Source organism: Peromyscus californicus, unplaced genomic scaffold, assembly GCF_007827085.1.
Source record: "Peromyscus californicus insignis strain IS unplaced genomic scaffold, ASM782708v3 Scaffold_10__1_contigs__length_136768540, whole genome shotgun sequence".
Lineage (NCBI taxonomy): Eukaryota > Metazoa > Chordata > Mammalia > Rodentia > Cricetidae > Peromyscus > Peromyscus californicus.
In genome coordinates this window covers 32,710,707-32,728,974 of record NW_026294391.1, presented here as the reverse complement: position 1 = coordinate 32,728,974, position 18,268 = coordinate 32,710,707, and the positions used below count along the sequence as shown (strand labels likewise).

At 40.1% G+C, this 18,268-nt stretch overlaps 1 long non-coding RNA gene across 6 annotated transcripts in view; it reads left to right on the top strand.

The window, feature by feature from the left end:
* Nucleotides 1-7,454, top strand: part of LOC128105003 (uncharacterized) — a 47,363-nt gene extending 39,909 nt beyond the window's left edge. The window contains exons 5-6 of one of the 6 annotated variants that reach the window (XR_008216179.1): nt 1,589-1,712; nt 6,519-7,454. This is a non-coding gene — a long non-coding RNA (uncharacterized LOC128105003). Of the gene's footprint in view, nt 1-946; nt 1,054-1,588; nt 1,757-6,474 lie in introns of those variants that run through there. The other 5 variants (XR_008216272.1, XR_008216267.1, XR_008216184.1 and 2 more) reach the window with 5 other exon arrangements.
* Nucleotides 7,455-18,268: the final 10,814 nt, after the last annotated feature.

The window sequence follows — 18,268 nt, the reverse complement described above, 5'->3', positions numbered from 1 at the left end:
TCCTACTTGATCTTGATCTTGTAGGCAGTTATATGGCACAGTTGTTGTCAAGGGAATATCAGGGGAATTTCTCTGAGAAGTACTTCTCTCTTTGTATTAGTTAATTTTCTAATTACAACATACTTGACAGAAATGACTTAGGGGAGGAAATGTTTAACTTGGTTCACAGTTTCAGAGTGATTTCAGTTTGTCATGGAGCAGAAGGTATGATGATGAGAGTGTGGGGGGGGCATAGTCTTTTTACATGGCACAAAGGGGGAATAGCACAAGATTCCTGGGATACTATATCCATAAAGACTGGTCCCCAGTGGCCTACTTTTTCCAGATAGGTACTATCTATTAAAGGTTCTGCTATCCCCTAAATAGAATCATAGAATCACCATATATATATATATATATATATATATATATATATATATATATATATATATATATATATATATATATATATATGTGTGTGTGTGTGTGTGTGTGTGTGTGTGTGTATACACCATGAGCCTGTGGGAGACACTTCATATTCAAACTGTAATACCGTGTTTTCTGCACTTGGGGACACTAGCATGAGGAAATGGTTCAGCTATTTGTTATTAAGCAACATACCCAAGAACATAGTCCAAGAATGGAGTTGTGGGAGAATTCTGAGTGCTTGTGAGAAAACTCCAAGAAAATAAGACAAGAGTCTTGTGACCTCAGTTTCTTCAGAACACGGAACAGTTCTTGGAATGTGTTTGCGTGCCTTTCCCAGGTGTAGCGGATTGGAGCGAGTTTTCTTCAGCTGTAGTTATTCATGTGCCTCTGTGGAGAAACATGTTTTTGCCACGTGCGGCTCATTGTTGTGATTGCGTACTCCACTCATGTGATTCTTCTTAACCCCCACAGTAGAAATTGCCTGATGCTCTGAATAAAGTTAACTATTGCATGAGACTTTAGTCCACCTCATTTTTAGACCCTGCTCTCCCAGGTTCACACTGCCAACGAGAGCGGCAAACAAGTGGCACCACGAATCAGGGACCTGAAGTCCGCTATAAGAGAGTGAGGGCCCTCACAGAAAGGCGAGTGAGCATGATGGGGTAGAAACCAGGGAGGGTTTTGCCTTTTGGCAAGCTTGTGTATCTTTTTTTTTTTTTTAAAGAAAGGAGGAACACAAGTATAATCACTGGTTTCTAAAATTTATTATTTTTCTTTTTTGAACATGGGTGTTTTGCCTGCATGTATGTCTATATGAGGTGTCAGGGTCCCCTGGAACTGGAGTTACAGACAGTTGTGAGCTGCCATGTTGGTGCTAGGAATTAAACCCGGGTCCTCTGGAAGAGCAGTCACTGCTCTTAACCATGGAGCCATCTCTCCAGCCCCATAATTGCTGGTTTCTAGAAGGAACTTCAGATGAAGAAATATGGACAGGGCGAAAGAACCCTGTTCAATTCTGGGTCACCTGGGCGTTAATTCAGACTTATTAAAATGCTTAAGGAAGATAAGGAGGATATTAATCATGAGGAAGAGATGGCTAACTCATTGAGTGAATATAAACTGGATGATCAAACCTTACAATTGGTAGAAGAGGCAAAATGAGATTTCTTTTCCCATTCAGGAAAAATCAAAAGTCGAAACAGCACCACTGACAACTGTGACAGTGACACTTTCCTGAGCTCCCTTCCTGGGTCCTCCTTTAGATATGGATCCTTCATTGACTGCAAGTGACCCTGAAGCATGCGGTGAGGAATTTGATAATCTAATCTTCAATCCTCTCCACTTCCTGGTGAGGATTTAGGAGAGCCTATAGAAATGCTAAGTTTAAAAAAAATAAAAAATAAAAAAAATGCTAAGTTTACAACCTAGGCAAGCTAGGGCAGGCCAGAGAAATGGAATTCAGTTCCCAATTCTTCCACAGCCTCATGAACTGCTCTTGGTACTTCCAGGGCAATTTCAGCAAAATCAAAATGTTTACCTAATCAGGCACTACCCAACCTATTTAAAACTCAAGAAGGAGGGGCTGCACTGGACAGTCCTTGAATGTTATTTTGAGAGGCAAGAAAAGAACCACAGCTATTTGAATGCAGACTAAAAGGCATTTGTGTACAGTATGCTCCTTCACTGCCTTTAAACTTACATATTTTCCCCTTTACATTGTCTGCCATTGATATTACAGCACAAGAGGAGAAACTTTGGACTGGATCTATTTACCCTGCAAGGGCCATAAAATACTAAGTGCTTATCTTACTCTTCTTGTTCAATTAGTAAATCAGGGAGGAACTGATGTCCACAATTATATGGACTTGATTGTAGCAGGTGTTTTCCTGGTCCTGCCTAGCCTATGGTCAGGACAAATCTCTCTCACCCGCCAGTCCCACAGCCGCTTAGACCCAACCAAGTAAACACACATAAACTTATATTGCTTATAAACTGTATGGCTGCAGCAGGCTTCTTGTTATCTAGTTCTTATATCTTAAATTAACCCATATCTATTAGTCTATAAGCTGCCAAATGGCTCGTGGCTTATCGGTACCTTACATCTCACTTTTGTCTCTCTGCCTCAGCCTTCCTGTCCCCAGAATTCTCTTCTCTGCTTGTCCCGCCTATACTTCCTGCCTGGCTACTGGCCAATCAGTGTTTTATTTATTAACCAATCAGAGCAACACATTTAACATACAGAACATCCCACAGCACTTCCCCTTTTCTTTTTTTAAAAGGAAGGTTTTAGCTTTCACATAGTAAAATTACAGATAACACAAGAATTATCAAGCAAGAATTACAGTTATAATATCTAGTCTATTTATAATAACTAGTATTTGGCAAAATTAAAGAAGATATCCTATCTATCTTATATTTGTGAGTGTAAGGTTTCATATCTAACATCTTTTATCATAACTAAGGAAAATTATAACTATCTAGTCTTCAACTACATCAAAGACCTCAGAAGGATATAATATTACCTGAGAAACGGTAGAAGGATGCAAGCAACTTTTGGGAGTCTTGCAAGCGTAGACAGAGACAGCTGGCAGCCTGGACAGTCATCCAAAGTTTCTCTATAAAGTTGGGGCATCTGTCTTCAGCCCACGGGCCTAGAGTCTCTCAGTCACTTTTCTCTGTGTCCTGTAGAATGTCTGGCAGTTTCTTCTGCGAAGCAGGAACCTGAAGGACCGTTTTGCCAAGCAAAGTTCAGTGGTCACCTTCCTATGGGTCCTGCATGTCCAGTTGATACATTCTTTTCAAGCAGTCCAGGCAAGAACAGTTTCTTGCCCAAATGGCTATTTTTCCAAGGTGAAGATAAACTCCATATGGAGTGTCTTCAATGCCCATCCTTCTCTCTGAAGTAAATCAGTGCTGCCAGGAGCAGACATGTCTCACTGTCCAGAAAGTCTAAATTTTTAAAACATTTTAAATGCCATATTCTATAGGTCTTTGAAGTGTTTAAAGATTACATATCTATCTGAAATATGTCTACGTATACCTAGAAAACTTAACTAACATGCTACAAGTTTGACTATCATAGAAGACTAATTATTAATCTGTATTTCTTAATTATCCATTACAATCTAAATGAGTTACATAAACATAAAACCTCAAATAAGAGCAGAAATATATATACAATATAACAAAATTAAGTTTAAACTTGTATCAATAAACTAAAATCCATAGCAATGTAAAACATTTTAAACAAGTTGCTCTTTAAAAGTAGATTCAAGCCGGGCGGTGGTGGCGCACGCCTTTAATCCCAGCACTCGGGAGGCAGAGGCAGGCGGATCTCTGTGAGTTCGAGGCCAGCCTGGTCTACAGCGCGAGATCCAGGAAAGGCGCAAAGCTACACAAAGAAACCCTGTCTCGAAAAACCAAAAAAAAAAAAAAAAAAAAAGTAGATTCAATAATCTACCCTTTCATCCTATCATATCTATATCATATCCCCTTTTCTTCTTTAGAAAGAGATCACATTTATTTATTTTTTTTATAAATTTATTTAATTTTATTTTATGTGCCTTGGTGTAAGAGTGTTGGACCCCTGGAACTGGAATTACAGACAGCTGTGAGCTGCCATGTGGGTGCTGGGAATTGAACCTGGGTCCTCTGGAAGAGCAGCCAGTGCTCTTAACCACTGAGCCATCTCTCCAGCCCTGAGATCGCATTTATAATCAACCCAATTTAAATAAAATATTTGTTTTTCTCTGTCCCATACCAGATGACTCTTCTCATATGGGGCAAAATAATCTCTCTACCTTTTTTTTTTTGGGGGGGGGGCAATATGTTTGGGTTTAGAGAAGGAATGAGCTGATTCCATCTCCAAAGCCAGCTTGGTATATTTGGGATTTGGGGCATAGCTTCTCATACTACTTCCTGGTGGAGGGGGGCGCTGTATCTTATGGGGACACAAAGAAAATTTTAGGATTATGGAGTAGTCTGTGAGGGTATATCATCTGAGCCAGTTGCCTTGAAACTATTCTGGATGTTGGATCATCTGGGCCATGGTGTCACTGGAGACCTTTCAGGGGGTCTTGGCTGGTCAAACCTGATGGATCTTAATCTAGAACAAATCCACAGCCTCTGGCTTTCTGTGGAAACAAAAGCAGAGCCTCCTTTCCAAAGCGACATCTCCTTACATCCAAATTTTGAAGTCAAGGTACCTTTAAAATATACATATTGGCTTAACTCAACAGCTTTTATGATCAAATGTTTTTCTGCAGTTAAAAATCCCCAAGACAACACAATCCAAACTCTCTGTGTAATATCCATCTTTATGTGGCTTATTTTTTATATTGATTTTACTGTCTCTTTAAAGGCTTTATTTTTTAAAACTATGTATTTGTTTATATAACTGTATATATCACTTTTTTTGTCTCTTTCAAGCCTACATATATTTTACACACATCATAGACTATTGTATCTGAATCTGTCTTATTGTGAACCTATTGCTTTAAACTGCAGCATTCTAAGACTGAAACAGTGCTGTGGCTGCTGGCTCTGCCCACCTCAGCTTCCCAACATGGCGGTAGTACATTTACCGCTGGCTCTGGGAGCCATCAACTCTTAGAAACAGTGGGTCTATGCTTTTATCAAAGCAGCATGTAGCCCAGAAACCTCTTTTTTTAAAAAAAAAAAAAACTAGCAAAAACTATATCCAACACACAGCACAGTGCGCAGCTTGGAGACACCTCTGTATAACATAGCATAGGTCAAGCCCACACGCATGCCAGGAACCCACCATAGAGTAGCTCAAACCCGCAGGCTGCTGCTAACTTGAGAGAGACAACTAGGAAGCTGTTTTTAGCTCCGTTTTAGAATCTTTTTTTCTCAGGTTTTAGGTGGAAACTCTTGCCAACCTATTGGGTGCCATTTGTAGCTGGCGTTTTCCTGGTCCTGCCTGGCCCATGGTCAGGACAAATCTCTCTCACCCGCCAGTCCCGCAGCCACTTAGACCCAACCAAGTAAACACACAGAGACTTATATTGCTTATAAACTGTATGGCCGCAGCTTGCTTATAAACTGTATGGCCTCAGCAGGCTTCTTGTTATCTAGTTCTTATATCTTAAATTAACCCATATCTATTAGTCTATAAGTTGCCATGTGGCTTGTGGCTTACCAGTACCTTACATCTTGCTTTTCATGGCAGCGGCTGGCAGCGTCTCTCTGCCTCCGCCTTCCACCTTCCAGCATTCTCCTCTCTGCTTTTTCTGCCTATACTTCCTGCCTGGCTACTGGCCAATCAGTGTTTTATTTATTAACCAAACAGAGCAACACATTTAACATACAGAACATTCCACAGCACTTGATCCTTGCTGTATTATATTACCCTTAACTAACAATCAGTTTTTATTTATTTTATTATTTTTTAAATTTATTTATTTATTTTATGTGCACTGGTGTTTGCCTTCATGTATGTCTGGGGTTCCCTGGAATTGGAGTTGCAAACAGTTGTGAGCTGTCATGTGTGTGCTGGGAATTGAACCTGGAAGAGCAGTCAGTGCTCTTAACTGCTGAGCCATCTCTCCAGCCCTAACAATCAGTTTTTAAAAGCATTACAGAACACTATGGATTTTCAAATTTCATTTTCAGATTATTATGGAAGGATAGGAAATAATTTTCCAGCTGGCAAACTATGGGATTTTCTCATACAAACTGCATTTTTGATTACAAAAATGGTCCAATCTTCTCCCATTCCACAGGTAGATATTTATTTTATCCGTGGTCATCTAATGGTATAGAGTAGTTCATGGCCCAAATATTATCAGTCTATTAATGGTTCTTTTTTTCTTAGCCAAACAGATGGGACTGGCTGTTTTGATTCATCTATTATGGTTAATTCATACCCCCCTAAATATTGTTTCAGATTGTGCTTAGTACTTCTAGCAACTGACTTATACTCCATGTACACTCTAGCTTCCCTGGTTTTATTGTAGAAGGAAATAAGCAAGCTGATGCATTAAACTGCTCTATTTTTACTTCTCCAGAAGAAAATTTGGAAGGGGTATGTGTCTGTCATTGCAGATGGATTCACTGAAACATCATGGATTCCTCTTTGTCTCCTCCAGCCCCGGGCCATCAAGGACACTGTGGAAGTCACCAGAAAGATAGCAAACCTCCCTCCAGCTAAACGGCAAAAGGAGATATCAATCATATCACCAGAAGTCAAGTCTGCCCACCTGGGGCCAAGTTACAGCTCTATGCACCAAGGGAGAAGTTATTTTACTAATGACTCTGTGTTTCTGACTGGACCTTGAGACCATAAAAGATTCATTCATCCATCTGAAGAAGGGACTGCATTTAATTTTTCCTTGGTATTTGAATCACTTCCCATTTGCATAGGCCATCATAACACTTGTATTCCTATTAAAGACAAATATGGGCTTATGTTCTTTCTACAAGATACTAGAACTACTAATCATTTGGGTCTCTTTTCAAGCTAGTCTCTAGATTTTTCTGATTAATATAATGTAACTAATAGTACAGGACATAGTTTGTATCTCTATGCTTGGTGCTTCTTGGTGGCAGAGTATTACACACAATGCTTTCACTGTTCTAATATAATTTGCTTGCTTATAGGATACTCATCAAATGACAACTAGATTTATCTATAACATCTCAAATCAAAACCACTTTGCATATCCTGCAATCAAAAACTAAAAAGGGGTGAGATAGATGTCGCAACATGATCCAAGAATGGAGTCATGTGAGGGGAATTCCGAGTGCTTGTGAGAAAACTCCAAGAAAACAAGAGTCTGTGACTCTAGTGCCTTCAAAAAACAGAATTGTTCTTGGAATGTGTTTTTGTGTTCCTCCCATGTGTAGCTGATAGGAGTGAGTTTACTTCAGGTGTTGTTATTCATATGCCTCTATGAGAAAATATGTTGTTTTTTTTGCCATGTGTGGCTTGTCCTTGTGGTTGTATACTTTACTCGGGTGATTCTTCCTAACTCTCAGAGTATAAATTATCTGATGTGCTGAATAAAGTTGACTATTGCATGCGACTTTAGTCTGCCTCATTTTTATGCTCCATTCTCTCGGGTTCACGCCATCAACTAGACAATATATTGAAGAATAGTAGAAGGTAATGATGGAAAAAAAAACCCTGAAATATTTCAATGACATTGCTGAGCTGCTCAAAGAAATGTAGGATTGGGGCTTGGGAGATGGCTCACTTGGTAAAATGCTTGCTACACAACCATTAGGACTGGACATTGATTCCCAGGATCTATACAAAAATCAAGACATGATGGTGTGTGCTTGTAACATCTCTGGAGCTTGCTGACCACCCAGCTTAGCTTAGTCAGTGAGCCCCAGTGACAGTCTACAATGTGTAAGACAAAGAATGACACCCAAGGTTGATATCTGGTCTCCACATGCATACACATGAACATACACACAGAGGAAGAGACAGAGAAGCAGAGAGACATAATCCTAAGATTGAAGCCAGTCATGTTGGCTCATGCCCATGATCCTAGAGTTTAGGAGGGTGAGGAAAGAAAAATTGTAACAAGTATGAGGGCAGCTTTAGCCACAGTACCAGTTCCAGTTGAATAAAGGCTACATAGACAAACACTGAAAACTAAAATCCTAGGTCTATTGTAGAATATTATTTTAAGATGTGTTACATTTATTTATGCTGTGGAACATTTGTTTAATGATGCAAAGATGTGTTGCATTCTTTTATGTTGCATTTGTTTAACTCTGTGAAGCTGTGTTGCTGTGCCTGTCTAAAACACCTGATGGTCTAATAAAGAGATGAATGACCAAAAGCAAGGCAGAAGAAAGGATAGGCAGGGCTGGCAGGCAGAGAGAATATATAGAGAAATCTGGGGGGGGGGAGTAGAAAGAGCAAGAGAACAAGGAGAGAAGGATGCTAGGGGCCAGCCACACAACCACACAGCCACCCAGCCACCCAGCCAGCCATGGAGTAAGAATGAAAGTAAGATATACAGTAGTAAGGAAAGGAAAAAGCCCAGAGGCAAAAGGTAGGTGGGATGATTTAAAGTTAAGAAAAGCTGCCAAGAAACAAGCCAAGCTAAGGCTGGGCATTTATAAGTAATAATAAGCCTCCATGTATTTATTTGGGAGCTAGGTGGTGGGCCCCCAAAAGAGCAAAGAGCAAAACCAAATAACAACATAGGTCTGCTTATCTCTGGAGTTTAACCATTGTTAGTTGTTTCTCTGCTATAGCAAGAAGCATTCCCAAAAGACACCCAAAGTCTTGACCTTGTGGCTAGTTCCTATACTGAAATTGTCATTGTGTCTCCCAAACCAGACCCTTATTTTTGTAGCCTTCCCAGATCTTGCATTTCTCTCTCCACAGTGCTGGAGGTAACTGTTCTGAGCCAGTAATTGAGTCTTACTATATACCTTACCCACTATGATTCAGAATCTTGCCAGCACTTGGCACTGGGTTCTAATCACATACTTGTACCCCATTCCATGTGGATGTCTTTCCAGATCCAAGGTATTCATATTATTTTGGACATTTTGGTTATTTTGGTTTCAACAACTGGCCACTGATGGCAAAGACACCTCCTTTGGTCCTAGGCCCACCTGTTTTGTCTAATTTGTACCTCCACAATAAACCTTCAGCTAAGGTGACATCCCAGCAGAGCTTGTAGCTGTGCCCATGCTGGTGGGAAGGCATACAGCCTATAAAAAGACTCTGGTTGTTTGAATGGGAATGGCTCTCATAGGCGCATATATTTGAGTAATGGGTCCCTAGTTGGAACTGTTTTGGGGAGGATTATGAGGTCTGGCCTCATTAGAGGAAGTATATCACTGGGAGTGTGGTTTGAGGTTTCAAAAGTCCATACCAAGTCCAGTGTCTCTGCCTCTAAGTTTCAGATAAAAGGTAAGCTCTTAGCTACTGCTCCAGCACCATGCCTGCCTGTCTGCTGCCATGCTTCCTGCCATGATCATAATGGATTCACCCTCTGAAACTGTAAGCAAGCCTCCAATTAAATGCTTTCTTTTATAAGTTACCTTGGTCATGGTGCCTCTTCACAGCAATTGAACAGTAACTAAAACAGGTCTCAAATGAACTCTTAGTTCTGAACATCTTGTTCTGAGCACTTTATCTCTCACTTGTCAGATGTTCTCAGACAGCTGAGTTGTCACTTTGAGCCTGGCCAAGAAATCTGATCTTTATCCCCACATGGATTCTGTTCACAAAATTGTCTGGGAAAGGAGTTCTGGATTATAAGAGTCAGAAGATTTTGGTACTAGCTCCACATCACACACAAGCAAGCCAAAGTAGGCTGCTACTGTTATTTATGTACTTTTATTATCTATGTTCAGGATGGAGTATTGACCACTGCCTGGCACTATTATTTATTTCAGTGGGAAGTGATTTTAAGGTCACTAAACATAAGGTTATAGATTATATCATAAATCATTATTGAAGGTCATTTTTATAACATGTTCATTGTGCTTTTAAACTTGGAAGTTTGTAGAATATAATGAAGATTTACTGGAGACAATTTTAGTTAAGAAAAATCACATCTCCCTACCCTCAGGATTTTCTAGCATACTAGAGAGAAGTTAAAGAAAGAAGAATAAAAGCACCAAACATTCACCCTGGCTAGCTGTGAACCATGCTCTCTGTGTGAATCAAATGTTTGATTCCGAAAAATCTGCTTGTCTCCTGGACAAATACCAGACACTGTACTCTTGGAGAAGTGACAGTGCCATGTCCGGACGGCTGTTTAGAGTTGCGATTATTATAGCTGTGCTGCTCCTAGAGAAAAGCGTGAGGAATTGGGGTGTTGCAAAGGCACGAGCTAGTGGTCCCACTTTGTGTCAAGTGAGAATTGTATGTTTTCAGTTTGTTGTTCCTCCTCTCTGCTGTTCTCAGAAACACAGATCTTGACTCCTTCCCTGGGGGGTGATGGGTAGTTTTAATTGTCCACTTAATACAATCTAGAATCACATGGGAAAGGAGTTTCAACAAGAGATTATCAAGCTGAGGTTGGCCTGTGGGTATGTCTGTGGGGGGTTGGTTTACATTAATTGATGTGGGAAGAACCAACCTAAAAGTGGGTGGTACCATTTTCTGGGTTTTGGTCCATCCTGGGCTGTATGAAAAAAGAAATGAGAGCAGGGCATGGTGGTGCACACCTTTAATCCCAGCACTCAGGAGGCAGAGGCAGGTGGATCTCTGCTGGGGATGTCTTTCTATTTTCTGTGAATGTGTTGCTCTGATTGATTGATAAATAAAACATTGATTGGCCAGTAGCCAGGCAGGAAGTATAGTATAGGCAGGATAAGCAGAGAGGAGAATTCTGGGAAGTGGAAGGCTGAGTCAGGAGATGCTGCCAGCTGCCACCATGAGAAGCAAGATGTAAAGTACTGGTAAGCCACAAGCCATGTGGCAACTTATAGATTAATAGAAACAGGTTAATTTAAGATATAAGAACTAGATAGCAAGAAGCCTGCCACAGCCATACAGTTTATAAGTAACATAAGTTTCTGCGTGTTTACTTGGGTCTGAGCAGCTGCAGGAGCCAGGTGGACACAGGAAACCTTCAGTTACAGATCTCTGTGAGTTCGAGGCCAGCCTGGTCTACAAAGCAAGTTCCAGGACAGCCAGAGCTACACAGAGAAATCCTGTCTTAAAAGATAAAAAACAAAACAAAACTGAGTGTAAGCATGCATTTAGTCTCTCTCTCTCTCTTTCTCCCTCCCCCCCCCCCCTCTCTCTCTCTCTCTTTCTGCTGCTTCAAGACCTGCCACCCTAACTTCCCTGCTATGATAGACTATAACCTGGAATTGTAAGCTAAAGTAAACCCTTTCTCCCTTACGTTGCTTTTGATCAGCTTATTTTATCATGGCAACAGAAAAAGAAACTGAGACACCTGGTAAGTATGTCTGCCCCTCTGCAGGGCCACAGCACAACTGCATAGACTCTGCATAACCTGAGAAACTCTTTAATGGGTAGTTGGTCCTCTCCTTAGATACGTTCATCTGTTTTCATATCTGAGCACTTCTAGGGGCCTTCTCTGTGCACAGATATACTGGAGACAAAGTGAGCAGAAGGCACTGAAAGCAAGAAGCCTATCCACAGTGACTCATGTGGCTCTGGCAATGGAGATTTCTTCAAACATGCATCACAATGGCTATCACTTTAACGGTTTGTAAATGTACAATTCAGTGGCATTCACTGCATCTACAATGCTGACTGCCAATCACCACTATCTAGACCCCAAACTTTCCCATCTTAAACCCTCTACACACTAAATAGCTTCTCTCCCTGCCTTAGCTTCTGGCACTTCTGTTCTGCTTTTTACTTCTCTGAATTTGCCTGTTCTAAATATTTTACCTGAATAGAATCATACTACTTTTTTGTCGTTTTGTGTTTGGCTTATTTTAGTTAGCATAAGGTCTTTAAGTTTCATCCATATTGTAACATGTGTCAGAATGCCATTTCTTGTAATGGCAAACTTACGTTCCACTGTATGGGAGCATATTTTGTTGGACATTTGGCTTGATTACACCTTTGGGCTGTTCTAAATAGTACCACAATGAACATGAGTGACATAGGGTCATTTTGGGTACCTGCTTTCATTCTTTTGTTTAAATACTCAAGAGTGAAGCTGTTGGATGATATGGTCTTTGCATACAGACATAGTATTGGTATCATCAACACAGAAGATAAGGGTTGGTAATAAAGGACACACATACACATCTACAGAATTAAGGCAAGTGTCCAGAGAAGTATCAGATAAAAATACAAGGAGAAGAGAAGGTTGGAAAAGATGACCATGGAGGTTTTCTTTAATTAAGGTGCTGTGAGTTAAGCAGGCCCACAGTGAAAGAGTTCTCCAGGCCCTCCTTTAGGAGCCTGGAGAACTCTTGTTTTTATTTTTAATTAATTTTTTCATTTATTTTACATATCAACCACAGTTTCCCCTCCCTCCTCTCCTCTGGTCCCTTCATCCACCTCCCATCTACCCCCCTATCCACTCCTCCTCTGTCTCTATTCAGAAAGGGGCAGGCCTCCCATGGGCGTGAACATAGCATGGCAGGACTGAGCTCCTCCCCATGACAGTTGGGTAGCTTGGTCTGTTTGTGGAGCTCCTAGCAGTGAGATCAGGATCTGTCCCTGGCACTTGAGCTGGCTTTGAGAAGCTGTTCCCTATGCTGGAGAGCTCTTTCTTTATAGAGAGAATTGAGGTGCTTTAGAGACAATGAATCAGGGAGACTAAACACCCGGGAAGGCAACAGCAGTGAGTCTTCAGGATATAACAGGAGGACTAAGCTCTTGGCCAAGACATGATCATGTAGGAAGTACTGGAGTCCACAGTAGCCAAGAGGCCAGAAAAAAATCAGTGAGGACCATCAACTAAAAAGTCTTGGTCTTTTGGGTATTTTTTTTCCTAAGCTGGAGAGAATCATGTATCTTTCTTTTTTTCTTTTTTTTTTTTTAAATGTGGGTAGAACACTCATAAGCAGAATAATTTTATTTTATGTGCATTGGTGTGAAGGTGTCAGATCCCCTGGAACTGGAGTTACAGACAGTTGTAAACTGCCATGTGGGTGCTGGGAATTGAACACGAGTCCTCTGAAAGAGCAGCCAGTGCTCTCAACCATTGAGCCATCTCTTCAGCCCTCTTTCTTACTCATTGAGGGAGAAAACCCAGGATGGATCCTGATATGTAAGGGAGTATTCAGGTAAGTTCAGACCACACCTGCTTGTGTCAAAGAATCTCTGAAGCAATTTCCTTTTGGAGGCCAAAATGAGCAGCCTAAGATGGTCTGTGTTCCTACATGACAATACAAACAATGATTACAAAGTGTCACAGTTTTATTATACATTGCGCCTGAGGGGAAATATACTGCATGAGCCTTGAGCAAACTTTTCTGTTATGAAGCCAAGAAACACACATCTTAAATTCTAGGCGATGACTAATTCTCAACTACTTGGCTTAAAAATAATTTCAGAGGCCATTCTGGGCCACTGAGATCAGTAATTCCATGAGGGCACAAACCAGGTGGCATCTTAATCCTCCAGGCACAAACCCTGCTGGGAAGACTTTACACCACATCTTTGGGTTTATCATTTGAGCAGAGGCCGTGATAGTAAAGGTCATGTAGTGATGCCAGCCAGAGGAACAGCTCCATAGGACTCATGCAGCGTAGGGGATCGCTAAGCTCAAAATCGCACAACCACTCCCTTTCAGGTTCACCAAACAAAGCTATTCAAATCCAGGATGGCACAAAACATGCTTACTTGGAAACCTCAGCTGCTTTTTTTTTTTTTTAAATTAAGGATGACCTTATTGATTTATTATTTGTTTTCTTTTAAAATATTTTATTTCATTATTGATTATGTGTACCTGTGTGTGAGTGTGGGTTTGTATACCTGAGTGCAATGCCTGCATATGCTCAGACATTTTACAAAGGAACTTTCTAATGTAGGCCAGTTCTCTCTGGGACCAGAAGTGGTGAAGCCCAGCCCAGCCTAATCTGTGAGCTTCACTTGAACTAATTTATACTAAAAATAACATCCATATATAATTACAAACGGCTTTCTTTCCTGCCTATCCTTACTAGCAAGAGCTACAGCACTGTGTACTATCCAGAATTTCTCCTGATGCTGCTTTGAATTGGCAAAATACTTAAACTAAGGAGGAGAATTCAACAGAATGAGATAATTTAGGTCATGATCTTCAGGGAACCCTTTTCTTCAACTATTCTAAAGTGAACCTCAGTACAGGGGACAGAGCTTAGTCCCAAGACTTAGCAAGCTAGAGTGCTTGCCTTAACTTGTACAACAAGTTAAGAAAACATGAAAAGAAAAAAAATTGAAGTAGGTGCAAATGTGGCCACTTAGACTTGGTGAGAAATTCCACTGCTCTCAGGTTTTGGCTGTGTGTGCTTTCAAGATAGATGTATCTATCTGTTCATCTATGTGTCTATCTATCCATCTGTATGTGTGTTTGCTTGAATTATTTTATGTGTGCCACATGTGTGAAAAAATCCATGGAGACAAGAAAAGTGTGTCCGATTTCCTGGTGCTGAGAACCAAACCTAGGTCCTCTGTAAAAGCAGCAAGCACCCCTCACCCTAAGCCATGTCTCCCACCCCCAGATGTGTGTTGGTCTTTTAATGTCAGTTCTTATCTCTGATGGGCCTGGGCATGCTCTCTATCGACGCAATCAAACTTCCTTAAGGTTCCTGGGCACCTTTGTGAAGCCCCTCCTGGATTGCCTGATGTTCCCACAGCTGAAAACTCAATGGCGCTTCTATATTCTCTCTTGTCTGTGACTCTCCAATTTCCCTCTTGTATATGGGAAACTTGTTAAGGGGACATTTTTTCTTCCACTTTCCGTTTCTCTCGTATGTCTTGCATTTAAGAGATATTAATATATGTTTGCAGAAACAATGAATAAATTCATAAATATAGAAGCGAGTTACATTTATTTTAGTACAACTTTTGGAATCCCTACTCCAAAAAGTGGCATGTGTGACAGTATATCTTGAGGAAATGTTCTTAAGAATCTGATTTAAATTTTTAATGCTTCAATAAATCTATTTTTTCTTAGTTTTCTTACTGGAAAAAGTACCATCTGCTATGCATTTACTAAATGAATTAATTGATTAGTTAGATTCCAGTTGCTTGTGCAGCTCCCCCTCTTTGCGATGGCTGGTTATGCTCTTTACCCACTTTACACCTATCCCTTGTTGTTTTTGTCTTAGCTAGTGTTCTATTGCTGTGAAGAGACACCATGACCAAGGTAACTCTTATGAAAGAAAGCATTTAACTGAGGGCTTGCTTATAGCTTCAGAGGGTGAATCCATGGTCATCATGGCAGGAAGCATGGCAGCTGGCAGGCAGGTATGGTGCTGGAGCAGTAGCTGAGAGCTCACATCTTATCTGAAAGTTGGATCCGGAAGGAGAGAGAGACTGAGAACGATGTGAGTTTTTGAAACCTCAGAGCCCTCCCCCAGTGTTATACCCCCTCCAGCAAGGCCACACCTTCTTATCCTTCCCAAAACAGTTCACCAACTAGGGACTAACTATTCAAATATATGCGCCTATGGGGGCCATTCTCATTCAGACCACCAATGTTCTTAGCTAAGAAGGAGGTTAGTATGTTACCTCAGTGGGTAATTGTCACGAGGACAAAGTCATACAGTGCTGCAGAAATGTCTGGAAAGCTGGTAAATAAGTACCAGGTAGAGTGATTCTGGACTGGAAACTTTTGAAACCATTGTGTAGAAAGCCACATTTTACCTGATGGGAGACAACATCACCACAAAACAAGTTATTAGTCATAATACTCTCTAGGGAGACTGCTGGAATAGTGAGAGAAGGACTAAGAAAATTTCCTCCATTAATCATGGTCCTAAGAACAGAACTCCCTTGTGTACCTACTTAATCAAAACAGAACACCATCCTGCCAAAGTGGCCAATACCCAAACCACACAAGTGAGTTATTTCAAAGTCACAGGAGTTACCTTCCAGAACCAGAAAGCCTATTAAAAATAAATAATGTGTATTTCTTCCTGGAAAGAACAAATCAATACTTCTGTATTGGCCCAGCACTGTACATCAGCCCCCACATAGTATGTTGCCTTTATCTAGAGCAGCAATTGAACTGACCTCCCTTAAATGATCGCCCTTTCTTTCTTTCTTTCCATGGCTCGCCTCATTTCCCAGTAAGAGAGAACTTCCACATTTCTCTCCTCTGAGGCCCACATGGGGGTTGAAAAAAAGAATCCCTCAAATAGCACATCACACATTCCAGCTATGATGGGTGGTCTGGGAGCCATGCCAGACTCCAGTTTCCTCTCAAACTCAGCTACAATCCCTCTGCAGGTCAATTCACTTAAACAGCTCTTCAGTTTTTAAGGTAACATCTTTGAGCTCTGGTATGTGTCAGGCACAGATCTAAGGCTTTTCCATCAATTATACCATTGGATTCATTTTAGAAGCAAGGAGATTATTTTAAGACACATTAAGCCACATAATAAGTGGTCTGGGTCTTGAGCCTAGGCCTTTCTGGACCTAGAAATCTTATTTTTAATTGTTAGGCTATACCAATCACTGGATTAAATGCCTGGGGTGCTCAAAATATTATATCAAAACAACCTTAAAAATGGATTCTTCACTCAGTTATTGGTAACTTTTAATTATATATAAAAGACCTTCAGTATAAAAAACCATAAATATTGTGAAATTTAAATACAAATAAAATTATTTCTGATGAAAATGTTGTTTATGAATTGCAATGTACAAGTGTAAAATGTACCAGAGTGTCACAGCTTAATATGAAAGATGCAAAATATTGATAATCTTTATATTTATGCACAGGCTATTTTAAATATCTTAAGTGCACAATATAGTATAATATTAAAAAGTAACTTTGCTGAATGATTTTTATTTTTAATGTGGCTAGTAGAAATTGAAAATTAACATGTGTGACTTCTATCTTATTTTTACTGGACAGTATGGCTGTAGAGTAATGCTTACATAAGGTGTAGGTAAATAAATATTGCATGATTTTACCTTTGGTGAGATTAAGTGATTCTTTTGGGTAGTTTTATCTGATTGCTATTAAAATATGTAAAATATATCATATTAAGTACCCGAGTGTCCACAGGATATATACATACAGATTTGAGCAAAGCATTTGCATGTACATTTTACATAAATGCTTGCTGACTGAGATATGAGGTATAAGCTCCTCTTATAAATCAGTGGATACTGGATTTGGTAACGTTAATAAAATTTTAAAAGCAGAAGTAATCCTATGAGCAATGTGGAAAGAATGAAAAACAGCCATAAAAGAAGCGTTAAGTAGAAACCTAGGAAGCGTATTAAAGCTTGGCGCAGCGGTGGTGGCACACGCCTTTAATCCCAGCACTCAGGAGGCAGAGGCAAGCGGATCTCTGTGAGTTTGAGGCCAGCCTGGTCTACAGAGCAAGATCCAGGACAGGCACCAAAACTACGTGGAGAAACCCTGTCTCGAAAAAAACTAAAAAAAAAAAAATAATAATAAATTAAAAAAATAAAATAAAATAAAAAAGTAGTTTCTTGGTAACAGACAAATTCATAACGGTAGTTTTTTGCTGTTGACACATTCATATGTGTCAAAGACCCTAAGTGATATTTTCTCCCTAGTTTATGTATTTATTTATTTTAAAATTATAAAAAGATTTATCTATTTTTATTTTATTTGCGCGGGTATGTCTGTGTACCACATGCATGCAATGCTCACAGAGGCCAGAAGAGGGCGACAGATCCACTGGAACTGGAGTTGCACATGGTTCTGAGCCATCATGTGGATGCTGGAAGTCAAAATTGGGATTCTCTAGAGAAGCAGCCAGTGCTCTTCACTGCTGAACCATCTCCCCAGCTCCAGGTTTTTGTTTTTTTTTTTAAATTTTGTAAAATATACCTCATTTCTAAAACCATAATATTAAATAAAATGATTTTTTTTTTTTACAACTTTCTTACTTTCTGGTAATGACATTTCTGATTTTCAGGAATTAAAGTAAATCAGGAAGTATGATTCTGAGAGAATCATTCTGCGAGAAATCCAATGGTTGGTCAGCTCCTCCAGTGGTGCTTAGCCTTTAAACCATGTGTGTAGTACTATGCTATTTCACATACACATGCAAGACTTTTTCCTGGACAATATGATATATGAAATGATATATGAAAGGAACAGAAATAAATATTTTTTTCTGGTTAAAAACTCCTCTTATTTTTGGTTGAAATAAAAATGTATGTAATCAACTGGCATGTGGGGGCAGTGGGCTCAGGTTGGAATGAGTATGCTGTGCAAGGCCATGGAGTAAAGTC